This window comes from Dermacentor albipictus, chromosome 3 (assembly GCF_038994185.2).
Source record: "Dermacentor albipictus isolate Rhodes 1998 colony chromosome 3, USDA_Dalb.pri_finalv2, whole genome shotgun sequence".
Classification (NCBI taxonomy): domain Eukaryota; kingdom Metazoa; phylum Arthropoda; class Arachnida; order Ixodida; family Ixodidae; genus Dermacentor; species Dermacentor albipictus.
Genome location: NC_091823.1, coordinates 72,182,760 through 72,208,938, shown reverse-complemented (window position 1 = coordinate 72,208,938; position 26,179 = coordinate 72,182,760). Strand labels below are relative to the sequence as shown.

At 46.0% G+C, this 26,179-nt stretch overlaps 1 protein-coding gene across 2 annotated transcripts in view; it reads left to right on the top strand.

The window, feature by feature from the left end:
• Positions 1-26,179, top strand: part of LOC135900655 (transient receptor potential-gamma protein-like) — a 350,477-nt gene that overhangs the window by 139,700 nt on the left and 184,598 nt on the right. For both annotated transcript variants that reach the window (XM_070535582.1, XM_070535581.1), the window contains exon 3: positions 24,455-24,506. The gene's annotated coding sequence lies outside the window, so the exon portion shown is untranslated. The remainder of the gene's footprint in view (positions 1-24,454; positions 24,507-26,179) is intronic.

Here is a 26,179-nt window from a genome sequence, read left to right as displayed (position 1 = left end):
GCAAACCGGTTGAGCTAGACTGGTTAACCTTCCTGTCTTTCCTTCTCCACTTTTTCCTTCCTTCCTTCCTTCCTTTCACTTGGCGGCAACATAGTGGCGCGTGTAAGACGCCATTACAGGCCGCACACGGTGTGATAATGCTTTTATAGGCGACGGAAATTTCTGCCCACCCGTGTATGTCGAGTTCTCGTTCAGTTCCACACGCGTATAGTTACAACACCATTGGAGGAGTTCAAACTCTACGCTAGACCTTGTCATCGCTGTCAGTGCTTCACACTTCGGGCGCAGCTGCCTCATATTTTGCCAAAACTATGACCTCCTAATGAAGCAACCACAGTAGTTCTTGATAGTTTATATCCGGGAGGCGAAAACCCAGCCCATCGTATAAACTTGCTGCTTGTTTTGATATCGTCCTTACTAATGTGGCACCCAGTCAATGGGTATTGTATCTTTAACCGCGAGTGTGGCGAGTAATTGGCTGAAAATAAATTCAACTGACATGCTACAACTCCCTGCGGAACATTTTATGGAAGTTCTGGTGGCCGAGAGCGGGGATTATAGGTACCTGTAAGGCGTCCTCAGGGAGTGTCTCACTCTTAATGATTTTTTTTCACCTCTGCCCTAGGGCAAAGCTTCTCGAGATCTTGTAAATAAATTTCTTTGACTGTCTGTCTGACCTCTGTCTAAATACGTGGTACTACACATACTGTAGTGGATCTTTAGGTTTCCTTGGCAGCACTGGCATTTACTTCATCAAGTTACGGTGCTAGTTGTCTGCACTTTTTTTGTCTCTGAATGCCAGATTGTGTCGCGCACTAATACGGTTTCCTCATTTTGTCTATTTAGTTTACTCCGCTCTAGATCTTGCAGATGTGTGACATACGTTTCCTCCTTAATGTACTACTGCTACTGATATGTGAACAAAAAGTAGCTGTCTTCGTTATAAGGTGACTAAACCTTTTTTTATCATTTTCATTTCAATGAGACAAATGTCGACTTTGCAAACAAAATACTGCTTTGAGTAACTTCACAATCTCCGCAAGTAAACCAACCGATAGAGCTCTAAAGCGAAACTGGACAAAAATTAAAGAATCGTCGAAACTGCTCCCCTCTAATGCGAGCAAAGGTGAGCGAGTACATAACAGTGACTGCAATAACATTTTCACGGCACTTTTTTTCTTTTACATGCACAATCAGCAAATATTCTTTTTTTTTCTCTTTACACGTTTCGTGAAATGCAATTGCTTCTGTTAAGGACGCCTTCGGGAAGGGCTCCGTATCAATTTCGTCTATCGGAAGCTTTCTTTACGGGTGCCCAAATCTACTAAACTCACGGGCATGTTTCTTTGTTGTTTTTGTTGTTGTTGTTGTTGTTGTTGTTGTTGTTGTTGTTGTTGTTGTTGTTGTTGTTGTTGTTGTTGTTGTTGTTGTTGTTGTTGTTGTTGTTGTTGTTGTTGTTGTCGTCGTCGTCGTCGTCGTCGTCGTCGTCGTCGTTGTTGTGGTTGTTGTTGTTCATCAGAACGCGGCCACCGCTGTGCGAATCGTAACCGCGACCTTGCTCTCGGCAGTAGAACGTCAGCCACTTAGCCACCATGACGGGCATAGGTTAGGCACGGGCTGCGAATGATCCGATGGTATGTTTTCGAGGTACATGTTACCAGCGGCAGCTGGCACTGTTTGATTTTAGATTGTACCGTTTTTTTTTTCTCGATGACAGCAAGCACGAATCAATGACCGCCGAAACTGCGCAAAGCAGCAGTGAAGGAGCACGACTACCAAGGAAGACGAAAGGAATAAGCAGCATGTCGCGAACCCATGACAAGGAGACAGGAGAATACAAGAAGACTGGAGAGGAAGACCCGCACGGGTAACAAGACACAAGCCACGACACGGGATTTGAGCGAGGTTGCACCGATCCGAAGCAAAAGTAACATGGCAAGCGAGCAAGGAGCGCTCAGGCGAAATGTTTGCTCCGGTGGTTTTCGCACGCTAAGCCTCAGGGCAAAGCTTTATGAAGCAAAGAGAAAAACTACCGAAAAGGTATCCCTAAACGTCGTAGTAAACGTCGAGACGACTCCTCAAGACAACTTTCTTCTTTTTATCTTGAGCGCAGACTTCTTCAATCGATGGCCAGAAGCACAAATAGGAAGCAGAAGGACGAACAAAACAAAGACAACGGTGACCTATCCACTATTTTGCTTTTGTTTTCGATGTGTGTGTGTTTTCTGCAGGCATAATGTGGAGTGAAGCAACCGCGACTCGGTCGGACCACGAATGCAGTGCGTCCGCAGCGTACCCCCTATTGTGGCCATACGTACATACGTATCAGTTCCTAGCTTACGTACTTAACATCTCCAAAGGCATGCGCGTGCGTCACTTGTCATAGAATTCGACCTGTCATCAACAAGTGGCTCGCAGTGGATGCACGTCTTTACGGACAGCCCTCTCCGCATTCAGAATAGCTGCCCAAAGAAAATTTATTCCAATGAGTCCCGTTACGTTCGGCCAGCGCGAAACGTCAAGGGAGCTCGCCGACGCAGTTATATTGTCTTTGTTCTCGAACTTGCTACCTTTCGCGCGATCAGCTTCGAGGAAGACGCAGCCACGCGCCCTTCCGGCACTTTGATAGGTAAAGGATGAGATGCGCGCCTGGCGCTCACGTCCACAGCACCCCCCTAACCGACGTAATTCACGCATTGCGCAGTCGCCAACTCACGCACGAAATAGAAGCGAACAGGAAGTGACGCGTGACTCCCGCGCCCGGAAAGAAGGTGCACGCGTAACGACGTTCCGACGGTAGCCCGCTGCGCTGTTCTTTTTCCGCTTCTTTGCAGCTCCTGCCGAGTGCCCTGTAGCACATTGGAAGCAACCGAACCTGCACAAGTCAACGTCGAGAGCGCCGGCATTTCTGGGGTGCCGGGACCGAATAAATCGAGTTACGGGAGTTTTGGTGCTCTTCTTGTATCACAACTGGTACGGTTTTGGTGCGTTCCTATTTTGTTATCACCCGCAGGGATAGACAGCATTGTCGGCTACACACGCTTTGCTTGTTTCTCTCTCTCTCTCTCTCTCTCTGCTTCTTTCTTTTTTTTTTTTGCTCATTCTTTGTCTGCAGGTATAGTCTGGGTAGTTCGTTCTGTTTTAGCTCGCTAGCCTCTCTGCGTCTCTACCGTGCTAAGATATGCTTGTTCGGCACATTCGGTCGGCGGCTGCCGCTTCTCGAGCGGCTGGAAATATGATCACAACTCTGGGAACGAAGCTGAAGAAGCGGCGACAGGCGAGAAGGGCAACGTTTGCAAGTGTGACACAGTACTAGTACTAGGTGTAATAATGTTGGGTACTAGTACTAACAGTTGCGTGGATCACTTTGCTACCCAGCACGGACTGTCTGGAGAGCCATGCGGACCACATGAAATGATATCTTCGAATGGCCTAGTTTGTCCGCATTAGCCACATGGGCAAATCGCTCTTGCGCTACACTTCCATCCTTATTGAATTGCGACAGGCCGATTCACACTGATTTGGAAAGAAATCTTTCCTAAGTTCTGTATATTTATTGGTGATATAGCACCACATGAACCTTATGCTGATTTTCCTAATTTTCATAATCGCGAACGCCACTTCTGTGAAGCGGTCACTGGTCCCATAAACGTACAGCTTTAACCAGTAGCTACTGCTCGTCGCGAGAGGTCGCGCCGGCAATTCTCACATTGTAAGTTACTCGAAGATCCTCCCCCTGTGAGTTGCCTCTCGTTGTCACAAAAAAAATGTGGGGTTTTATGTGCCAAAACCACTTTCTGATTATGAGGCACGCCGTAGTGGGGACTCCGGAAATTCAGATCAACCGGGGTTTTTTAACGTTCACCTAATTCTAAGTACACGGGCGTTTTCGCATTTCACCCCCATCTAAATGCGGCCGCCGTGGCCGGATTCGTGCCAACAGCCGAAGGCAGAACGCTGGCCTGCATTTAAACACCGAGTCGAAGGAGCGAGGCGTTGACGGTGTGTCCACTTTCGCTGGGTCGGTTTTGCAGCGAAGTACACTCCACCTCTCTGTACACCCTATAACCTCCCGTGTGGGGGCCATGCATGCACCTTTGGGACAGCACAACGGCGGCTGTAGCCCCGACGGTGTTAATGCGACGCTAAAATTCCTGCAACTGCAACCGCAATAATAATTACACAAATACTGCACTCTTTATAACACCCCTCCCCCCCCCCCCCCCCGCGCACACACCTCCAAGACCACAAGCGCATAAAATTCCTTCTTTCATTTAGTTATTTTCTAGATACATATCGATTCCTGATATCACACAAAGTAAATAAAAGCATCTGAGTGTACCGGGTGGCCTTCCGTGTGGGCCAGTATCCACAAAACGTTTATTATACGTAAGAAACTATCTTGATCATCTGTCGTTCCGTCGTCCATTCGTTATAGCGTTCGATGGCGCGTTCTTTCTAGAGATCGTTGCGATCACGAGACGATAAGTGATGCCTAATCACAGCAAACGCTTATGTAAAAGAAGATTTTGTGAAAACGAGCCATCAACTTTTCGTCATATAATTCTTATACGAGGAAAGCACGCGGTTTTCGACTGACTTACCAAATACAGCGGGCTTTCTTTGTCTCAACTGCGGTCATACATGACCGCGAGCTTTCGAGGGACTATTGAAAGTGGGAAGTAAGAATTGGTCGTAACGCGAGAATGTAAAAAAAAAAATGAAGACGCAACAACGCAATCTCGAGGGCCATTCTATAATGGCGCTGTTGTGGACCACACGGTTCTCGTCTTTTTTCCAACCGATCGTAATGGGCCGTTCAATCAAGGGGACGGAGTTTTCCAAGGAATGCGGACAAACGCGCTCACAAGGTACGACGCATGCGGCCTGTGTAACACTGCTGTATGCAAGTCCAGGCTGCTGTATGCAAGTCCAGGCTGGTCTTCGCTGGTTTTTTTAGATGGTGCACAGCTTGTCTTGTTTTATCCAGTGTACTCACGTGGAGAGCTCCGCAAGGCGCATAAATTGCGTTCGCTGGTGACTGTGCTATACGTCTACCAGACAGGAAGGTTTTACGATGAACGCTGAAAGTTAGCGGTTTAATTAAAGCTCAGTTAAGTCCTTGACACGTTCAATATAACATCGGGCGCATTTTAATAATCGACTCTGCAGGTGCCAGGGCAGCGTTATCGCTTCCGCTGCTGGCATTATAACGCTTCGCGCACACACGTTAGCGTTCCAGCTGAGCAGCTGTGCACATACCAAGCCGCGGGTTCAAACATTTGCCTTAGTAGAAGGGACGTACGTCAAGCGACTAATCAGTGGCGACGGTATTACCTTGGTCTCATCTCGTGCGTCACCGAGAACGATGCCTGCAACGCCACTGGCAGTCCTTCTCACCATACCAGCACGTCTTTTATGAGACAGAATGAGGCTCTGAAGAAATGTGTGCATGGTTGAAATGCAAAACAATGGCAGCGGTCAAATATATAGCGAGCATATCGGGCAGGTGAAACCTCCTCAATGTGTAAAATGTTGGACTATGAAAATGATCACATTTCTAACGTAAATTGTTTCTCCCTTTCGTGTGTGTGTGTGTGTGTGTGTGTGTGCGTGCGTGTGCGTGTGTGTGTGTGCGTGTGCGTGTGTGTGTGTGTGTGTGTGTGTGTGCGCGTGTGCGCGTGTGCGCGTGTGCGCGTGTGCGTGTGTGCGTGTGTGCGTGTGTGCGTGTGCGCGTGTGCGCGTGTGCGCGTGTGTGCGTGTGCGCGCGCGTGTGTGTGTGTGCGTGTGTGTGTGTGTGTGCGTGTGTGTGTGTGTGTGTGTGTGTGTGTGTGTGCGCGCGTGTGCGCGTGTGCGCGTGTGCGTGTGCGCGTGTGCGTGTGCGCGTGTGCGCGTGTGTGTGTGTGTGTGTGTGTGTGTGTGTGTGTGTGTGTGTGTGTGTGTGTGTGTGTGTGTGTGTGTGTGTGTGTGTGTTTTGCATAGCTGGATGCACCTTTCTTTCTTTTTCCTTCCTTTTCTTTGCCGCTGGGCGTATGTGTATACCGTCCTCACTGATCAGCAAACAGCTCCGAGTTCTTGTTATTTGCGCTCGACTTGCCCACCCGGTAATACCGCTGCTATATCATTTCTATTTCGCGCGCGCAAATTTTCTGAAGACATAGATTACCAGCAGTGGTTGGGAACGAGCATACTCTCGTTGGCCTTTGCGCTATTTTGACCGACTAGTAGCTTAGCACTTGCAAATTCCTCGGCGCCTGCCTCCTGCAGGGAAACCTTCTGAAGGGAAACCTTCGCAGAGACAACACTCCGAAACATCATGAGCCCGAACTTCCTGACTGCTGCTATGCATTTACGTCTCCTTACACGGTCTTCACGTTTTGGAAACCGCGGGCCTCACGACAACTTGGCGTTCCGTCCTTTCTGGTTTTTTTTTTTTTCTTCGTCCTCATTTTTACGCGAACTGTAGCGTTTTGCTCCTGGTCAAGCCACTAACGTTGATTCGCAACCTACTTTAATAAGCAAAAAAAGAAACTAAACAATGGAAGCGCGAAGGAAAAAAAAGAACGATATTGTTTTTTTCTTCATTCAAGTGGCAAAATAGTGGGCCGGTAATGCAACTGCGTACATCGTTTACCATGCCGTCGCACACCGTGAAGCGTATAGTACGCGGCACTTGAGAGCTCTCTTATTTACTGGAAGAAATGAATTTGTTATGGTATTCAAATCCAAGCTTGCATTGCTTGACTTTGGCTGATGCATTGATAACTGTACATTTTGTTCCATAAGTGAGAAACTTTGATTAGTTTGACGCTGCCGCAAGCACAATGAAGGGGTACTTTTGAAGCAACTTGCTCGGTAAGGAAGAGCACACTGTGTGACAAAATTCGCTGAACGTTCTTTTCTTTTTCGCTTTGTTTTTCTTCTTGTTTTTATCGATGATGGCTGCACCACTCCGAGTTTCATATAATTTTGTTTCTTGTTTTTTTTTTCATTTTTCTTGTTGGCACCGTTGTAAGTTTCATGCACTCGTCTTTATAGTCTACACAAACTCAAACCCGTGAAGCTCATCTTCACAAAACCAAGCCGTTTGTTCTGACCGTAATAAAAGGGTAAATCTTACAATGTAATTATGACTTCCAGAGAGCTTCGGCGCGTCGCCTTGACGCATGCATTTTTTGAAAAAAAAAAGAGAAAGCACTAGGCGCCAAAGGAGGAAAGAGTGCAAGTTCCAAATAGCGCCAACATAACACTTTCACTAATCCTTAAATTCGTAGCAATCAATATATTTGTCATCACAATATTTTTAATCCCCGGGTGCAACTTCATTACTCTCATTGCATATGCACGTATGCTGCTTGAGCATCACCCGGTGAATTAAACGGAGTAGTTCGTAAACACCACGGCGAGTGTGTTTCGTGAGGGACAGCGTTGTCAATCAATACCTTTACTGTGAGCCATCACTTTTTTTTGCCGTTCTCACGCCGTCCAGGCCCCGCCTAACCGCGGCTGACGAGGGACACCCTGTCAATGCAGTCGATAAAAATGCGGCGTAAGAACAATCCCGGTTAGACGGGCGCGACTCTTTTCGTAACGTCCGCTTCTGCCGTTTTAGACAGTCAGAGCGTACTGAGAGGGATATCCCCGAGAGGCTATCGATTCGGGAACACGGGGTTTGTTTCTTCATCCACCATCGACAGGAAGCCGTGCTCTGTGACGCTCTTGCGTCACGACCCAACCAGCACATCCAGGACGCATTTCGACAGATCCTCTGTTTAGTTTCGGTACCGTCGGTGGGATATGACGTGAGCCGGGCGGCTGCTCCTTTCGCGGGTTACACGGCTTTCAATCAAACAACCGTTTCCGACATTCCTCCTCGCATTATTTTCTTTTCTTTTCGTCAGGGAGACAAGTGGCGGAGCCGGCGTTTCAGAAACGGGAGCCCAAACGGGGTCACCCTTTGGATCTTGCGAGCTGAAAGTGCCCCCCGCATGGGCTACAGCTAAAGGCTTTCTATCGAACGAAATCTAAAGGAGTCATCCTTACGTCGTCGTCTTCGACGTTATGAAAGGAACGCTCTTATATCGCCAACGCGTTAGCTTGGGCAGATTTCTTGCGCATGACGGGAGGATGGAAGAGCGCAAACAGACGTGAACCGGAAAACACTGCGGTGTCGTCCTTTCTGGTGCTTGTCCATTTGGGCAGTTTGCTTCTTCATTCGCGCACGCAAAGAAAACTTTCCCAAGCCCGTGCGCGTCTGTCGATTTCATATGTAGTACGAGAGGCCCTTTTCGTGTTATCTTCTTCATCCTCCGCTTCCTTTGTAAATGAAGCACAGAAATATAACCAAGTCAACGTTGCAATGACGTCTTTCTCCATCTGGTCCTTGCTCGCTTAAGGGTTTTACTCTTGCCCTTTTACCTTCGCTGGCGCAAAATGTGCTGAAGGCATCGTCGCTAAAACGTACCCGTTCTCCGATCAAAACCCACATTTCTCAAAGTGCTAGAAAAATGTTTGGATCTAACGCGATCTCGGAGGCTTGAGTGAAGCTTTCATTGGTGCGTGTTAAGAACGCTATCTTTGTTTAGCGACCATTTGAAAGTACAGAGCCCCTGATTACGTTGCACACATTCTCATCTGGAAACGTCCTGCTCAAAATAAACTTACGGCGCAAATACATAGGAATCCGCCGCATGATGACGAAGAAAATGACTACAATGAAATGACAAGAACGGTATGACGATGAATGAATGATTACGATGGAACCACCGTGATGGATGGCATGACGGTGTCTTTTTTTACTAATGCGATGGTTAATGCCTCGAGGCACACAAGGGTATGGGATGCGGGCGAATAAGGATGATTAAATGCAGTCATAATCATCGTCATGCAAACAGCGGAGGCCGTGTTTGCATTATGATGGCCGTACGATGACGACTGCATGATGACAATGAAATGTCGACGAAGGAATGATGATGTTGGGATGACAAAACTGGCGTGGTGACAGTGTGATGAGGACGACGGTGTGAGGAGGGCGCCATAACGACAATGGGATAAATACGATGAAATGACGATGACGGAACGACGACGGTAAGACCTCAAATGCACGACGATGTCTGTTCGACGATGACGCAATGAAGACAATAGCATGATGACGAAGGAATGACCACGACGGCATGATGACCATAGGACGAGGTCCACATGACCACGACTACTTAATTATTACGTAATGACGGTGACGCAAGATTAGGACTACATGATGACGATAAAATGACGACGACGGAATGATGACAGAAGTCTGTCCGACTTCCACCTTTAGCTAGTGGGAATCGCATACGTCAGGCGTACCTTTACACACAGCGATCACCAAATGGGGCGTCAGTGCCCACTGCTTCATCTGGGTCTCCGCGCCGGCAGCCAGCTTGGAGCTTAAACAAACTCGGGCATGGATATGGCCAGCGCGCGACCACCCACGGCGCAATGCCGGCACGCCTAGGGTCAAATTCATATAAAACGCGCAAAGAACCTTCTCCTCCAAAGAGCAAGGCAAAGTCAGATAAATCAAGGAACAGTAGTCCCCCATTCTCACGCTCGCGCCCGCGTTTACTCGCGCCTGCGCACAACGTCGGGTGATTCCTGAAATGAGCGTCTCGTGCTACTTGAGTGCAAGTGCGCATGCAGCACACGCTGTGGTGAGAAAGACCAGTGTTGCTCTACAACGTATACGACGCGAGGACGCGGGAGTTTTGAAATGCCGCGGCGAACGAATGCCGCACCCCGCATAAAGCGATGTACTCGGCGCGCAACGGTTGCATATTCTTTGGTTTCAGAGACGAATCTAGTTCGTTCTATTCATTGGTAAGGCAATTTCACTTCGTTAAAACAAAGTTTTAAATGCATGGATCTCTATCTACAATATGCTGTTACAAAGGCTATGTCGTGTTCGGTCATCAGTACTCTTCCGCCATCAGGATAATTCTTCTGTACTGTTTAGCTGACCAATTTTCAAACACTCAAGTAGAAAAGCATAGTTAAACGTGTTTTCAATTTTTAATGAGTGATATGAGTTCCGATGTTAAAGCTGTTATTCAGTCGCTTTCAGATCGCTGTTCTGCGGCGAAAACATTCTTTACTGAACTTTACTCGAAGCATGCGCCAAGTACCGAAAGTGCGGCGTCATTACGCGCGCCGCGACGCCAGCGCTTCAAAATGTAATTTGCCGAAGCTAACTCCGCTCATCGCCTGAACCGGCTGCCGCCTGGAATCGCCATGCCGTAGGTGTGTGCTGGCCTCTCCGCTAATCGCGAACTGCGTGTTCAGTGTGATGGCCACAGCCTATTCAGTGGCTGCAGGCGGTTGCCGAGTTAGTTTCGTCAAGTCAATTTCGGAACCACTGTCGCAGCGCGCGTTGGCGTAATCACGCGGTGCTTTTGGTACTTTAGGCGCTACGATAAATTAAAGCGCCCAAGAGCATAAGCAGGACACAGCGCACTGAAAGCGACTGAAGTGGATGCTTTAAGGACGCAGTGATTGCTTTCCCTTCGGAACTAGCGCCCTTATTTCGATAATATAAAACTTTTTTAATTAAGTTGAATCTTTTCTAATTAAGTTGTTACGGGGAGATCTACAGAAAAGGGGGTTTACTTACACTACGTAGAAAGAGACTAAAAATGTAGACGATAGGCCTTACTTCGTCCTCTTCTTGTCCGCTCTACACTTGAGCATCTTCTTCCCAGCACAATTGGCTCATAACACTACTCTCCGGCGGCGAAAGCAGCGACTCGGTGGAGGTGAACAAAGCTACATGAAAAAACTAACACACAAGGTATTAAGGGATGTCAGGGGCACGATAAGGCTTGAGACAGACAACGTGGACAATGTCCGTGCGGGGATGAGCAGATGATGACGAAGGCAACAGTGGAGCAGTTTCATAAGTGACATCAGTCACTTGGCGGAACATCCGATATGGACAGGTGTACTGGCAAAGCACCTTTTCGGATAGTCCGACACGTCGTACTGGGGACCACAGGAGGACGAGCGATCCAGGGACAAAATGGGTGGTCCTGTGGTAAGTGTTGTAGAGAGACTTCTGGTGGATTTGGGACTCAGAAAATGGAGTGCGAGCAACTTTACGTGCACGGGCATAGTCTCTCGAGCATATCCAGTGGGTGGACGCCCAAAAGAAGGCACCAGGATGTCCATGGGTAATGTGGGGTTGCGACCGTACGAGAGAAAAAGCGGCGAACCAGCGGTCTCATGCTTGAAAGTGTGGTACGCGGATGTCACAAAGGGTATAATGCAGCGTCCCAGTCCTGGTGGTCGTCAGGCAAATACATGGCCAACATGCCGGTAAGTGTTTGGTTCGGGCGTTCTGTCAAGCCATTCGTCTGCGGATGGTAGGCCGTAGTCAATGCACGTGAATAGTACATAAAACATTATTCATGGGGGGAAAGAGGACGGATGACTGAACACCCAACATCTCATAATGACATATCGTTATAGTTTTTTTAGAATATCGTAATAGTAGCAATATTACAACAGGCACCCCACTCCCAGAGGCACGAAATGTAAGAGAAAGCACAGTGATAAAGCAGTCGGGGACAGCAGGGGAAAAAATGCGGGCGAATTTAAAAGCAGTGAAACGACCTAGACACCATACACTCAACACTACTGTTGCCATTTTAGCAATCTTGTCGCTATATTTAGAGATATTCTTGTCCTTTTAGCGACAAACTTTACAATTTAGCTACCGGCGACTTTTCTTAGCGACGTTATAGAGCCAAAGCTAACATTTTAGTCACGTCGAAGTTGGAAATGTTGATTCCAAATAGCCTTCCAAGACGGTGGTCGGGGACAACAGGGGGAAAATGCGGACGAAATGACAAACAATGCAACGGCCTAGACACCATGCACTCAACACTACTGTCAGCACTCAACACGTACAGTCGCGCTTATACACTCTGCCATGGATTCTAACCAACTAGCCCGCCAACGTGTTTTAACTTCTAAGACGCACTTTATTATTTACTGGCTACATGTTAGCAGGCGAAATGTGTCTTTATGACGAGTAGGCTCTGTGACTGTGATGAAGCAATGGCTTCCTTTAGAGGAATGATAGTCTGCCCACTGAATGTAAGTTTTCTTCTTTTCGTTTTTGTTTTTTACCATTCAACACATATTTGAATGAGTCTTAACGCTATATCTTCTGCCCTTTCCCTAGATGCGTTCGACAGGGGAATATTTAACATTTTTACTGCGAGGTTTGTAACGCAGCAGGTGAATAAAAAAATGGCCAGGCTTAGCTTGGTTAAGCCAAGAATGCGTTGCATATTGCGCGAGTTGGGGCCCAGCTTTTCCTCCGGCTGTCGTGACGTCACGTCACGTGGTTGCGCTAAAGGTCAATGGTGGCTGCCCGGCCGCGCCCAAGGGCTGAACTGAGTGATTGCAATATGCAACGCATAAAAATAGAAGCAACTTAATAACAAACATAGCAAACTTAAAAGAGAATAGACCCACATATGAGACGCGCAGCAATGAACAATGGCTCATACCCTCAATGGTATGGCTCATACCCTCAATGGTGGCTGCGCGGCCGCGCCCAAGGGCTGAACTGAGTGATTGCAATATGCTACGCATAAAAGAGGGATCGACGGTAGAAATGCGTGTACACTGGAGCTGCTGCGCTCGTTCGTGTGATCCTGAACAACGGCTCCCAAATCGCATAGGTTTTGGAAAAATCAGTAAATGGAGAGACCTCAAGGGGCAGAAGCGTTGTATTTTACGTGCGTAAAGGTCTCGTAATTGTCATCGCCATGTTAGCATGCGGCTTTGTGCGTACTCCCGGATTTCGCTATCCTTTCAGTAGCGCCGAGAACAAGAACATTTTCAGGCATAACATGGACCAAGTGCCCTTGCGTGCTAGGAAAGTGTCAGATTACTTGTGTTCTTTTCAATCATGCTGCATTCGTAAACGTCACAATTTTAGGGTAAACGTCAAATTTCAGCTGTCATCATCCATCGTTATGTAAGCATAAAATTGAAGTGAAAGCCCAGTGCACACTCCTGTTAAATTGACTGTTTATTCTTCACAAACGTAAGACGTTTCGGTAGCCCATTCACTCCATGCTGGTGCATACCATAGTGTTTCTAAGGCCCACGTTACCTAAAACTCATTCAAAAGATTTAGTAACAATTTTAGCAACCTTGCAGCAACATTTAGCTCAAATTTACCGACTTATTTGTTTCACTTTGGCGACGCGCTCCAAAACAAACTAACCTGCAATTACAATACTCCCTAAAGCGAAATATGAGCGCAGCTCTACACGTGTTTTCATTTCGCAATACATTGAGGCAAAGAATTTAAGATATACATGTAGCGGAGTCGGCGATCATCGAAAATCTGACCTGCGGGTCAAGCGCGTCGGCTTTTATAGATGACTCGTCGAAGGTTCCAGTCTGATCGCTGATGCCGCATGGCTTCCAGAAAGTACTACGCAATTCGCGTCCCGCATACAGTGAGGTTAAAAAACAATAGCAAACCATGACAATCTAAACAAGCGCGAACGAGACCAAACCAAGCTAACCAAAACAAGCGCGAGCGAGAGCTGACGCGAGCAGACGATAGTACGAAACGAGCGGTCCGGCTAAGACCACGTACGAGTACGCATCGAGAGGCCGGGTGGGTCGACATGACACCAGTTTCCCGCGCTCACGTCACTGAAGGGGCCGCTCTCATTGGTCTCCGCCATTCGCGGCTCGCGTCTTTCATCTCCCACTCGGCGTTCGCTCTTTTATCTATCGATGTGCTCGTTCGCCCGGTTACACCGCCTACGCCGACGCTCGCCGCAGGGGTCGGCACCTAAGAGCTGCGTTCTAAAAATTATGGCAACGCTGCTTAACGCAACCAGAAATGACACGGCGACTACGGTTGAATGTTAAATAACAGGGTCATATTTCCTCCCATCAAGATTAGGCCCTCCGATTGGCTCCTTATTGTCTGTCTCCAACAATCTTGCGGCTTCCTTTCATCGTAACTTCTTGAATAAAGGCGCGTTCGGCTGCTATAGACATAGAGACCAATGTGTAGTGCTCGCTGAAGCCCACGAAATCCCCAATATGGATAATTAAGCACTGCTATATTGGCTGTGTAGCGATATTTCTTTTTCCCTATTCACTACTTCTCATTACCTCTGATCTCCTTCCTCGGCATTGTCTGTCTCGTTCTTTTTTTATTATGCCTCTCTCGTATTATATACCCTATGCCGTTAGTCTGCGCTTGAGATCGCGTATTCTGTTCTTGCTGCCTCTGTGCTCGCCAAAGCCATAAGAACGTGCTTGCTTTCCCGTCATGCGGAAGGCCCTTCGGGGCCACGTTGCTTCGCACGACTTTCGGAAACTGCCGTCAAGTGATCTCGGGCGAACTTCATCACGATGTGATTGTTATTGCCGCTTTTTGCGCTACGCATCGCCAGCCGCTGGAACTGATCTATACGAACTGCCTTATACGTCTGCCTTGATAGCCCGCCTGGCTATGGAATTTCGCCGAGCTGTGTTGTACTCGGTTAGCTCGTCATCTTGGCTCACAAGTTCTTTCTCTTTGTTATACTCGGATTACAGAGGTAGCGATAATAATATCTAGAGAAGACGACGCAAGGCGCTTTATGGCCTCGCCGTACAGTGTCCTACGTCATCGCTTATCATCTGTCGTTAGTTATTATAGAATGAAAAAAGTAGCATCGCAGCAACAAATGGGGAACAATCACCCGTATAGCTTAAAATCGAACTCCCGATGACGATTATTAACTGATTCTGTGTAAGCAAAACTATGGGATTAATTCCTCTCCCCTCCGCCTCCCTTCCCGCTTTTTTTTTTTTTTTTTGCGCGGCGTGTTTACACTTGTTTATGTCTCTGCCTGTCGTGACGCGCTGTTGCCTCAGGTCACTTGTTAGGAATAAATGAAAATAAAATTCTTAGGTTTTAGGTGCCAGAACCGCAATAGAATTACGAGGCGCACCGTATAGTGGGAGATTCAGGATTAATCTGACAACGTGTGGTTCTTTGGCGTGCACCTAAATTCAAATAAGCGGGCACTCTTTTTTTTTGCATTTCGGCCTTATTGAAATGCGGCCGCCGTGGCCGGGATCAAACCCACGAGCTCGAGCTCAGCAGTGAAACGCCATAGCCGCTAAGCTACCCCGATGGGTGTCTGAAGAATAGCTCTTTATTTGAAATCTAAGGCCTAGTAATCTTTGTGCCTGAAAACAAGGTTGTAGGGAGTAGAGGATGCCGAATAAACGTCGATTGATTGAAAGGATGGTTACGTAGGAGATGCCAAAATATTGTTGTAGTGTGGGTGACCCAAAGAGAATTGCTCTCGCCATTGCAGCTGACAGATCCAATGTAGCATTTTTTTCTCTTTGTTCTGCTCTTTTCAGCCTTGCGCTCTATCCCACCTGAATGACGAATCCGAAGCATATGTTAACCCGTCATTTCGCTCCCCCTCGAAGCGAAACAATGCTTCAACCATTCTACTCGTGCTCTCTTTCCAAAAGTCATACAGGGGTTTTTAAACTGTGTTTTTGAAATCTAAGTGATCTAGCTATCTATTTTTAATCAACCTATGTGAAGCAGCAAGCTCAGCATGTTGCAGAGCTGGCATCTTCCGCTTCCAAAAAACTCTCTTCTCGCTGGCTATGCTGTCTCTTGCGTCAGGGTTATGTCGCTAGAAGGTTCTTAAGTTTCCTTACCAAATGAAAAACTTGAAACTCGGTCTCAGCATTGCGCTGAAACTCCAACTAAGTTTGCTGCAATTCAATATGCATGGCACTGCTCGGGGAACGTTGAATACGTCCGATAAGAAACGTTCTTCTCTGGGAGCCTGCCAAACGATCTAAATAACTTGCGGTATATGAAGAAAGAAGAGACGAATAGGAGATATGCCGTAAAGAACTCGCAATACTATGGTGTCACGCAAGCAAGACGAGGACACAGAAGGAGAAGCTATTCCAAGATGCCAAAAGCTATTCCACATGCCAGCGAGCCCGTATTGCGATGCAACTGAAGAACTCTATTCAGTTGCTTCTTCTACCATAAGCTATCGTTTAGAAGGAGCATATCAGTATGTATAGGTGCATTATTTTGTGCAGTATTGACTGCGAACTACTCAAACATAGAGTGTAGGATATGTTCGGACTCTCGTATTCTCAAACCAACGGTTCGACGACGGGTTGGTAAAACAGATATACGCGCAGACCTCATCAGTAGGAACCTCATAATTAAGCGTATACAGTGCTCGATGACAGAAAATGGCGCATTGACTTCGGAAGTGCTAGGGCTTGTATCTGAGCCATTGCCTTTTCCCAATACCGCAAAAAAGGAAGAACAAAAGAAAAGAAAATTGACGTACGATTTAAAACGAGATGGGGAGGAACTTTGCCATTTCAGCAGTTTGAGTTTGCTCCTCTGCCGTTCTTTATTGTGATTCGTGCGCACACAAATCACATTCGCGCGCGCAGGCACCAGGAAAGAAACTCGCTAAACATCACAAATAACACCTCCACAAGAGCAAAGTATGTGAAAGGGTTGGTTGGGGATCCATAATCCAACTTCGCAGAGCACAAGTAAGACTAGGACGAGGAAATGTTGGTTATTTTATGTTTGTTGCATTTAGGGGCTTTCTGTTCGAAAAATACGGTCTTATTCTAACGCGCGCCGTTGTGGGGTACTGGGGATTAATTTGGCCACCTAAGATTATTGGTCGTGCACTCAGTACATAATACACGAGCGTTTTTGCATTGCGCTCCCGTCGAAATGCGGCCGCCGAACCCATGATCTCGTGCTTAGCAGCATGACGCCGTAGGCGCTAAGGTGCCACCGCGATTTCTTGAATACCTATGTGTGAATGCGAGTGCATATATTTATTGTGTTTTCGAGGAAATAAATTTCTTGGAACTCAGCGACTGTCCTCGTTCGCGTTCTTGTCGTCCTCAGCTATAGTTTCCCGCTCGGTGAAATTGCATCCACCTTCCTTTTTGCGAAGATACTGCTAGTGCGGATAAAACGAGAAGAAAAAAAAATAAGATGTTTTGTCGCACGTTCAGAAGCTGCATTGCCTTGAAGCCCAATGTGCAGCATTCTGATAGAGTTTACTGTGTCGAGTCGTGACCTGCCACCCAAATAGGTGGCTTTTTGAGCTAAGCTAATACGACTTTCAGCGTGTCCGCCTCCTCGCTCTTCGAGAGAATGCCGTCTTTTGCCAGCGTTGTGCGTCGTTCGATCTCGACATCGGCCGTCACTGTACCGTTCACCTTGCAGTGTCCTCATCAATACTCGATGGAGTGGTCACTCCCACGGGATGGCGGAAGCCGCGTTATGTGGTCCCGGTTCCAACGCAGAATTCGCTCCACTTCCTTTATCTCCATTCTTTTTTTTGCATTTTCTTTTTTGCTGGTAGTTTTCTTTTTTTTTACATTTTCGTATACTCGTTTGATGGTGGTTGTTGCTCGTTGCCGCGTATTGTCGGCGATGAGGAGAACGAAAAGATGCGCGCGGGAAGAAAGGATGTTCCTACAAGTGAAAAGCGAGCCTTATCGGCGGTGCGGGAAATCACTAGGAAAAGAAAAGAAATGGTGTGAGATAGAGCTGCAGGTTTCTCAGAGAATGAAAAATTTGGCAAAGTACAAGGAGTGCTTACTTTTTAGTCGCCCAAACAAATAGGAAGCTGATGTTTCATACACTTCTATGGTGAATGAATGAATGAATGAATGAAAAATCGCCCCGTTGGCGTATATACATCGTAGAGGGGAATAAATTCTCAAAAGGCCGCCTCAGTGTGAAAGTAAATTCACATACCAATACGTCATGAATCATTTTCTTGTCAAAGAAGACACGCGCACATGTCCCTTTGACCTCCCGTGCTGATATACTCATGCTAACTGGCATCCGCGACGGGATCTTAACAGATCGTTAGATCGTCAGATTGACAGATCGTCAGAACAGATTGACAGATCGTCAAACAGCTATGCTGTTTTACCTTTACGACTTTCACGTCGTCGCTGAGGAAGCAAGCAATCCCAATTCGCCGCTATGCATTGCACGGGTGAGAGAGACAGCTGCTCAAAGATACTAACACCGCTTTATGGTCCCCGCTTTGATCCCCATCCGTGCTCATTATATCCCACGCTTCGCAATCAATTTTTTTTTTATTTCCCGTAGGTCTTCCGGGTAATAACTGTGTCGCAAACGAGTCATCTCGTCAAAACGTTTCTTCAGAGTACGTCGCATAGAATGGAGCCGTTGCGCTTTATTTTCACTTTTCTTTTTGTATCTGCTATTCACAATATTCTTACGACTGCACTATTAACAAGCGACTGCACGGTCAGTACAGCCAATATTGCTTATATTTGGAACGTATCCGCGTAACAGACAGCGCCTTTGAGAGGTTTTAGCAAATATTTTAGCAATCTGCAGAGCATGAAGAAGTTCTCTTTATCACCACTGCGCACAAAGCTCGTGGTTCTCAGTTTTCTGTGTCAGAAAATGAAACAGAATAGTTACGATAGCGATTTTGGCGAGTTCGTCTAAGTTCACCGCTTGAATACAGCTCAAGGCACCGACGTGTGGTAAGATAGGTGTTTGGTTAATTTAGCGCGCATCTATCTTCCCGCCACTTAAATGCCTTGCGCTGCACTCACTCCCATCAACAGCATAGAAGGCTGGTCGTATCGCTAATTTGAAAGGTCACTTTGCTTCTATATACACTGCAGCAGCAACGTAGCCATTTATTCTATGAAATGTGCAGTAAAGCTTGGCTTTATGGATTTACGAAGCTATCTATAGGGGCCCGTTCAGGCCTTATTTTCTGCGTTACCCTGTAACCACGATGTGTCCTCTTTGTTGTTGTGTTTGCTTCACAGGGAATATATTTGCGAGGATTTCGGCGTCATTCTATGCGACAATGATGGCCGCGTGGCCACTCGTATGGGGAAAGTAATCCAAAGCCTCGTACAACCGTCATTTGGTGCACGTTAAAGAAACCTGAGTAGCAAAGATGGGTCCATAGTCCCGACTACCGGCAAACACAGCCGCAAGTGTAATGTTACGCATGCGTAAGAAAGTTTCGTTGTAACTGAATGCTGTGAGAACAGTGCAGCGGACACAGAGCATGCACTAGAAAGGTGAGGTGGGCATCAACCTTAATCGAGCCCCGAGCTATAGAAAGAAAACCAGCAGATTTACATCAAATAAACATTGCCACTTGAAAAAGAATCTGTCTTATTGGGCCGCCGATCAAACCTAGGGTTGCCGCCTGACTAGGACGAACGTCCCTCTGGTAACTAGACCTGCTGCGCTGACTAAGAGGCTAGGAGTTGCAGCGTGGGTGTAACTTAATCCGTAATTGGACGCACTGGAACTTTGAATAATCGAATGAGCTCTGCAAAGTTCGTGGTGGTGGAGAGCCGCGTTGTAGAAAGAAAAGCGCATATGCAGCTGAAGGTTTCTAGCTTCAAGCTCTATATATGCCAAATTAGCTAACCTTCATCTCACGAATGTCCTCAGAACTCGTGTGGCTGACGCACCTATCTTCCGCTATGTATGCAGGCCCGTATCCTTGTGAACTTTCTTTTTGTCGAGCACCACCCATCCATTCGCGCAGCTCTCGTGTAATTGCACAGCCTATATGCTGGCGCAGCCCTTTGCGACCATTAACGAAGCATTGCTAGCATCCATCCTAATCCCCCTTTACACCTTCTTATTCCACCTAAAGCCGTAAAAGTTTCTTTTGAGTTCTTACGGTGAACTTGTTTGATGAATGCGTAGAGTTGAGTCCACAAGTACATGGGCCCAGAGAAAGAGCAGGGCACACACAAACAGTGCTAACTTCTAGCCTTTGAAGTTAGAGCTGTGAATGCGTCCGGTTCTTCCTCTGCGTCTATGTACACTATAGTTCTGCTACATTGAACATCTTCTCGATGACATTACAAGTCGAAATCACAGCCCTTCTCCACTTGTTGCACGTCGGGCTTTTTTTTCCTGGAACTCCACTCATTATTTGTCGCTTCCGTTTGCTTCGTCTTGTTATAGCCTCGCTGACTTCTGTCCCTAATAACAGCTGCATCTTTCCTTTTTCAAGGACAATCCTCCCATAATTATATATACTTTTTCTTCATCGAAACGTTCATAACACTTTCCAGGTCTCGCAGACCATTCAGTGTTCGTGGAGCTCGTCTTTTGCCGCGTAATTTCCGGTCCTGCCGCTTCTTGAAACTCCCTCTGTTTTCCGAGCGCCAGCAAAACTGCGGTTTTCTTGTTGCTGCGGTTGCGAAGATGTACGAGTAAGAGGATGAACAACGCCGTATAGACAGGTACGGTACTTCAGGGCAGTCCGTCTACTTTCACGCGCGAAACCATATTTTGCCGCAACTGACGCTGCAACGCATGGAACACCTGGGTCGATGCGCATGGTATATCGCCGTTGCTCCTGCTGCAAAGGCAACCGGAAAGAATGTTCATCTGAAGCGAAGTTCTGCATCCGCATCGTTCTGCAAGCAAGCAAAGTTCTGCGTCGGAAATCACAGCGCGTGAAGTTAATGCTCAATGACAGCTCGTTCATTGTTACTGTCACATCTGTATGGGACGACGCGCGTACCAACTCAGATCCGACAGACAGATCCGAGTTTCTGGCTTGCGCAGTTTCGGCCACCATTCCTTCAGGCGACGAAAACGCGTATATAATAAAGCCTATATTCAATAAATTTTGCCTTCACATATAACGATGCCACAAGTTTTACTTGCCGCTGGTAAAATACCTCTTCGTCATGCAATTATAGACGTGTAGTGAGTGGAAAGTAAGACGAAAGCATGCACACATTATTGGCCGTAACCCGCAACTTATTCTCTTAATCACACCCTAAAAAATTTAAGGTTGCAAAGAGGCACAAAGGTTTCGAAGAGCCTATTGAGGTGCATTATGGTGGGTGAAGGTTTTGTGACACTGAATGAAGCAAGCCTTCAACGCGATAACAGAAAGTAATTTCCGTTTATTTATGAGCAAGTTTTATGAATGATACTTCCCGCTTACAAGACGAAAACAAAATAAAGCGATATTACGGCGATCTTAGCATAACCGTATCAACCAGTTGCCGGTTAATTTCCTGAACTTAAATCCAAAACAAACCAATAATCATGACCCGTGTGTATGAAGGGGGGTGGTGTGACTCAATGTGAATTTGGATGCAAGTGGCTACATGCGGCTGTTGGTGCTGATATACTTGAACCTAAGAATGCCATGCGCTGCTATTCACACTAACGATTCTAACTTCGAGTGACGGTCGGTCACTAAGTGTTAATGCACCTGACCAATAGGTATGTGGTTGAGCGTATGGTTGGGATTTCGTGAATCTACACATGAACAAAATGAATGCCAAGCGAGCGTGAAGGACAGGCACTGCGCTTTTTGCCACATTTTACTGATACGTATAGAAGTTAGTTGCCTTTTAATGCCCAATGCTACTGCGAAGCCGCAACCTATGGAAAGTGGCGGTGCTTCACACGCGTTGCAGCAGTAATTACGCTGACGCTGAAACAGTACTGTGTTGTTCGAAGGAAGATGTCGTTTCGTTCTCAGCTCGCCAGCCAATTCTGATACATAACACGCGGGCAACTGCAAATGTTACTGAACCGAGATAAAGGGCACCATGACATCAGGACACTGACGAAAGATGAAAGAACTGTCATTTCTTCAATCCTGTGTCCATGTTCATAAGCTGCACTAAGTGCACGTCATCCCAATTCAATGCGAATCACGGACAGACCCTCATTGGCTCCCTGATGTCATCTCACGTTGGGCGATCCTCGACTTCTCATCTGGCTGCTACATCGCTGACATAATATGCAAACCAAAGTGGCTCACGAAGTCGCAGCGTCACTTTTTCGAGCACCGCACAGAAGCGTGGCGACGCCTGCAGTTCTCGGCTGTCGATTTTTTTGACGTTGGTTGCTGTGGCGCGTGCCTTTATGGTATTGATCGGGCGCTTAGTTCAATCAACCGCGAAGACGTTCAGAACTAATTTCCTCCGGGGCAAAGCCGCCGCCACTGCTTTGTGGCTGTTGTTGGCTTCGCTCTTGCTTGCACTTCCGTTTTTCGCCTTCTTCGACGTGCTACAGCTGCGGCTCGCAACTTCTACATCTTTTTCTCCCCGGTTTCATTCGCCCAGAGAGTCGGCGAGTCCATATCTTCGTATTTTGCTCGCGACACTATACCCTGCCAATCCAGACCCCGCAGCGGCGCCTGCGGGCAGAACCCGATCTTCACTCGCCCAGAGGCGCGCGTCAGGCTCAAAACAGGGCGTGTCCGAGGATATTGCAAATCAGACCGCAAATTTTATATTGATCACATCGAGCCCCTCTCCAACCATCGACGCCGACCCCCCCGGGCAGACTTTCCCTTCGAGCCATTCACAAATAGCAAAATTATTCTTTTTTTCGTTCCGCTTCGTCATACATATGTGGGAAGATGTGCTACAAGAAAATCATTGCTTAATAATATTGCCAAGAGAAACTCAATTTTATCTTCGTTTGGGCGCTTGCTCAGCGAAAAAGAACTTAACCTCCGCATTCAAAACATTGTCGGCTTAGAGATGCATTAATTGGTTAATTAACTGATTCGTTACATAAAGTTCGTTAACTGTGGTTTTTCATAATCTTCATGCTAACCACTAAATGTCTTACGCTATTTTCGAAACAGCGGACATCTTGATTTTAGCGTTTTAATAGTTGTTTGGCTACCTTTTTTTACTGCATTAAAGAGGAGGGGCCGCCTGCAATTTGTAACCTTGGGACCACCTCCTGCATATTCTTCTTTGTATCATCACTGTTGTACCCATAATAAAAATTGATTGATTGATTGATTGATTGATTGATTGATTGATTGATTGATTGATTGATTGATTGATTGATTGATTGATTGATTGATTGATTGATTGATTGATTGATTGATTGATTGATTGATTGATTGATTGATTGATTGATTGATTGATTGATTGATTCGCCCGCCGGGTAGAGTAGTCGGTGCGCTTGAATTCTTTAGAGGAAGAGTAGTTCCTCTAAAGGCGCTCCTCCACTGTTGCGCCATAGAGCTGACGCTCAAAGTTCTTGGCAGCGGTGTTACGACACCCGCACCCTTCCACTTGACACCAGACGGCGTTCCCCCACTTGACACGCCGCGGCTCGACTCACGGCGTTGCAAGTAGCGCCGTGTGTCGCCTGAAACAGTCGCTGCATTTCATTAGGCGCGTTCGGCGATTCCTCCAAGGTGGAGTTAACCGAGGAACACTTCTTACGACACGAAAAGATACGATTATATTAGATACAAAAAGTGCGGGATCATAAGATTCTCTTGTCTCGAAGCGCACCGCTGTTTCATTTTTTTTTTTTCGTGCTTCTTGGGTGAATGCTACGTTTGCTTCGAGCTTCCCTGCCAAGGTACGATAACACTTTACTGTAGTTTACGGTGCAAGTTAGCGCATCGCGTTAAGAAACTTCGTCACTGGGCATATATTTTCTGGTACAATATACACACTTAAGAAAGCTTATCGCGCGTCTTTGCTAGAATAGTTCGTACGAGTAGCATGTGAGTGTGCATATGAGACCGTTAGATTAAAGTTGAGTGGTGAAGCGTGAAGCAGGACGGAGGGACACGGAAAAGACAAGAAAGAGAGCCTTTTTTTTTATTAAATATATTTAAGGAGAGGTTGGGGCCGATGTGTGGCGCCGGCCACTCCTCTTCTCTTACATGATAGTTATCATCGGAAAGCTGTCAACAATCACCAAACTGGACAAATAAACACGTGAAGTAACATTCAAGTACTAAGTCTCAGTACTGCAATATCAATAAATGTTCGCGCTACAGAAGAGTTCACATAGAATAAATACTCACAAAACAGAAATGTTCACACGCAACACGCGAGTTCACACAGCATAAACGTTCACAAAACCAAGATGTTCACGTATAAGATGTTGGGCGCTTGAATGCCGCACTCCAAATGCAACAAATACAAATGCTACGTGAACACGAAGACACAATGAACATGTAAGGGTGCTTGTTAATAATAACAATGCGAACAATACTGCATGACTTAGTATTTTCTCGAAGGTTTTCGTCAAGCGCTTGTCCTCGTCCTTTCCGTTTCCCTCTTTCCTGCTTTTCGCTACAACCCTTAACATTATAAAAAACCAACTAGCCAAAACTACTGCCCTTCTAAGTTAGATTAAAGCGGGAGATAAGGAGTGACGGCTGCACGCAAGGCTTTTATTACTACACTTTTAATTTTCAAGAAGTATTTTAAAAAATGAATTAATTTTATTTGTAACAACAAGAAATTCATTAAATGGAAAGTTTGATCACTCGTATAACTGCCCTGGTGCCACACTTATTTTGTCCTTTTCTTTTTTTCGTAGGTGCCCGCCTACTGGCAAAGAGAGCTTACCAGTTCTGTGTTGTGGCGCTAAGGTAAGTCTGCTGGGCGCCTTTCTGGGAAAGAGCACACGTCTGTTTACCAAAATCTTCAATGCTACGTGCGGATGTAATACGTTAAATGGAACACTGTGATACATAAGCGTAAAAAGGTATCGAGCACGCACAAGCATTTTAGTTGACTCAACTAAAGGCGTGGCTGACGCAACCCTCCATTAGTTCTATAATCAAATCAGCATACAATAAAGTTGTGTTCATACTTTTGTAGTTAACTTACTGTAGATTACATTAAATTATTTTGCAACGCACTTTTAACGTATAAATTAAAATAAATGCCATCGCAGCTTACTTAATACGAGCACGTCCACACAGCGCTTGACCATAGCAATATATATATATATATATATATATATATATATATATATATATATATATATATATATATATATATATATATATATATATATATATATATATATATATATATATATATATATATATATATATATATATATATATATATATATATATATATATATATATATATATATATATATGTTTTACTTATTTCGATTCAGTGAAGCGGCTATAATAAACTCAAATATAAATCTGTTATATGTGTGTTATAGAAGGTGTGGAGGTGTAATTTCCCGCTCCATTTATGTAAAATAAATGTTTACAAGTTTGTAGGTTACATGGATGCCTTAATTTGTCTTTATGTTAGGCGACAACACAAGTTTGTCATTGTGAGCTCTAAGGCATAGTAATTAAATAAATTTGTATGGTTGAGATAGCTACCCCTTTTCACTCATCTGTAAAGAATAAAGTACAAATATCCCACCATTCTTTCTTAAAAAGGCAGAACCACAGTAGTGTTATGAAGTTTTAGTAAACATATCGCTTTTTATCCAGAATCCAGAAGGGGGCTGACAAATGGAGTAGCTAGTTGTAGTATAGAATCTACGTAAACAGGGATAAAGTGCCTCAGAAAGGCTGACCTACGTTTTGATAGGTGGACCTATCTTATGCAATTTATATACCACATCATGTTCTATAGTAATGGTGAAGTACCAAACATTGCCATAAGTACGGCCTATCAGTCTAGAGGGTGAGAGCGAGAGAAAAACAACTTTATTTATTTCATCTTAAAGGTAAAGGGGCTGCGAGAAGAAGGCGAGAGAGATTATTCTACTCGCGGTAGGCCTCCTCAATTATCACCTTTTATCTAAAATCAAGAATGGTGTGAGAAATGGAATAGCTATATGTAATATAGAAGCTACGTAAACAGCCTACTTCAATATAACTTCCTGAAGTTCGGAGTTGTAGCTGCGCATGGCCGCCTCCCAAAGCTCTCAACAACTTAAAGCTCTACATAGTTCAGGGGGGGTTCCTGCATTGCCCCATAATGTGGTTAGGTCCGTTCTGCTAGCAGGACAAAATTTGCAGGCTGAGGTAGGGTATATTTCCGGGTGACTTTTGTGACGTAAGGCAGGGGATATAAAAGAGCGAGTCTATTGTTTACGCCTTAGCACCTCGTGTATGCGGGACGACCGACGCATGAAAGAGTGGGAGGGTTCGGCAACTTAGGCGGTAATGCCGCAAATGTCGTGCTCATTAATCTGTATTTGGAGGTGAATGATGGAGGGAGATTATTGTTGTCTGAACCGTCCCCTAGTCAAGCCTGCGCTCGGCTCGTGAAAGCTCGAGCA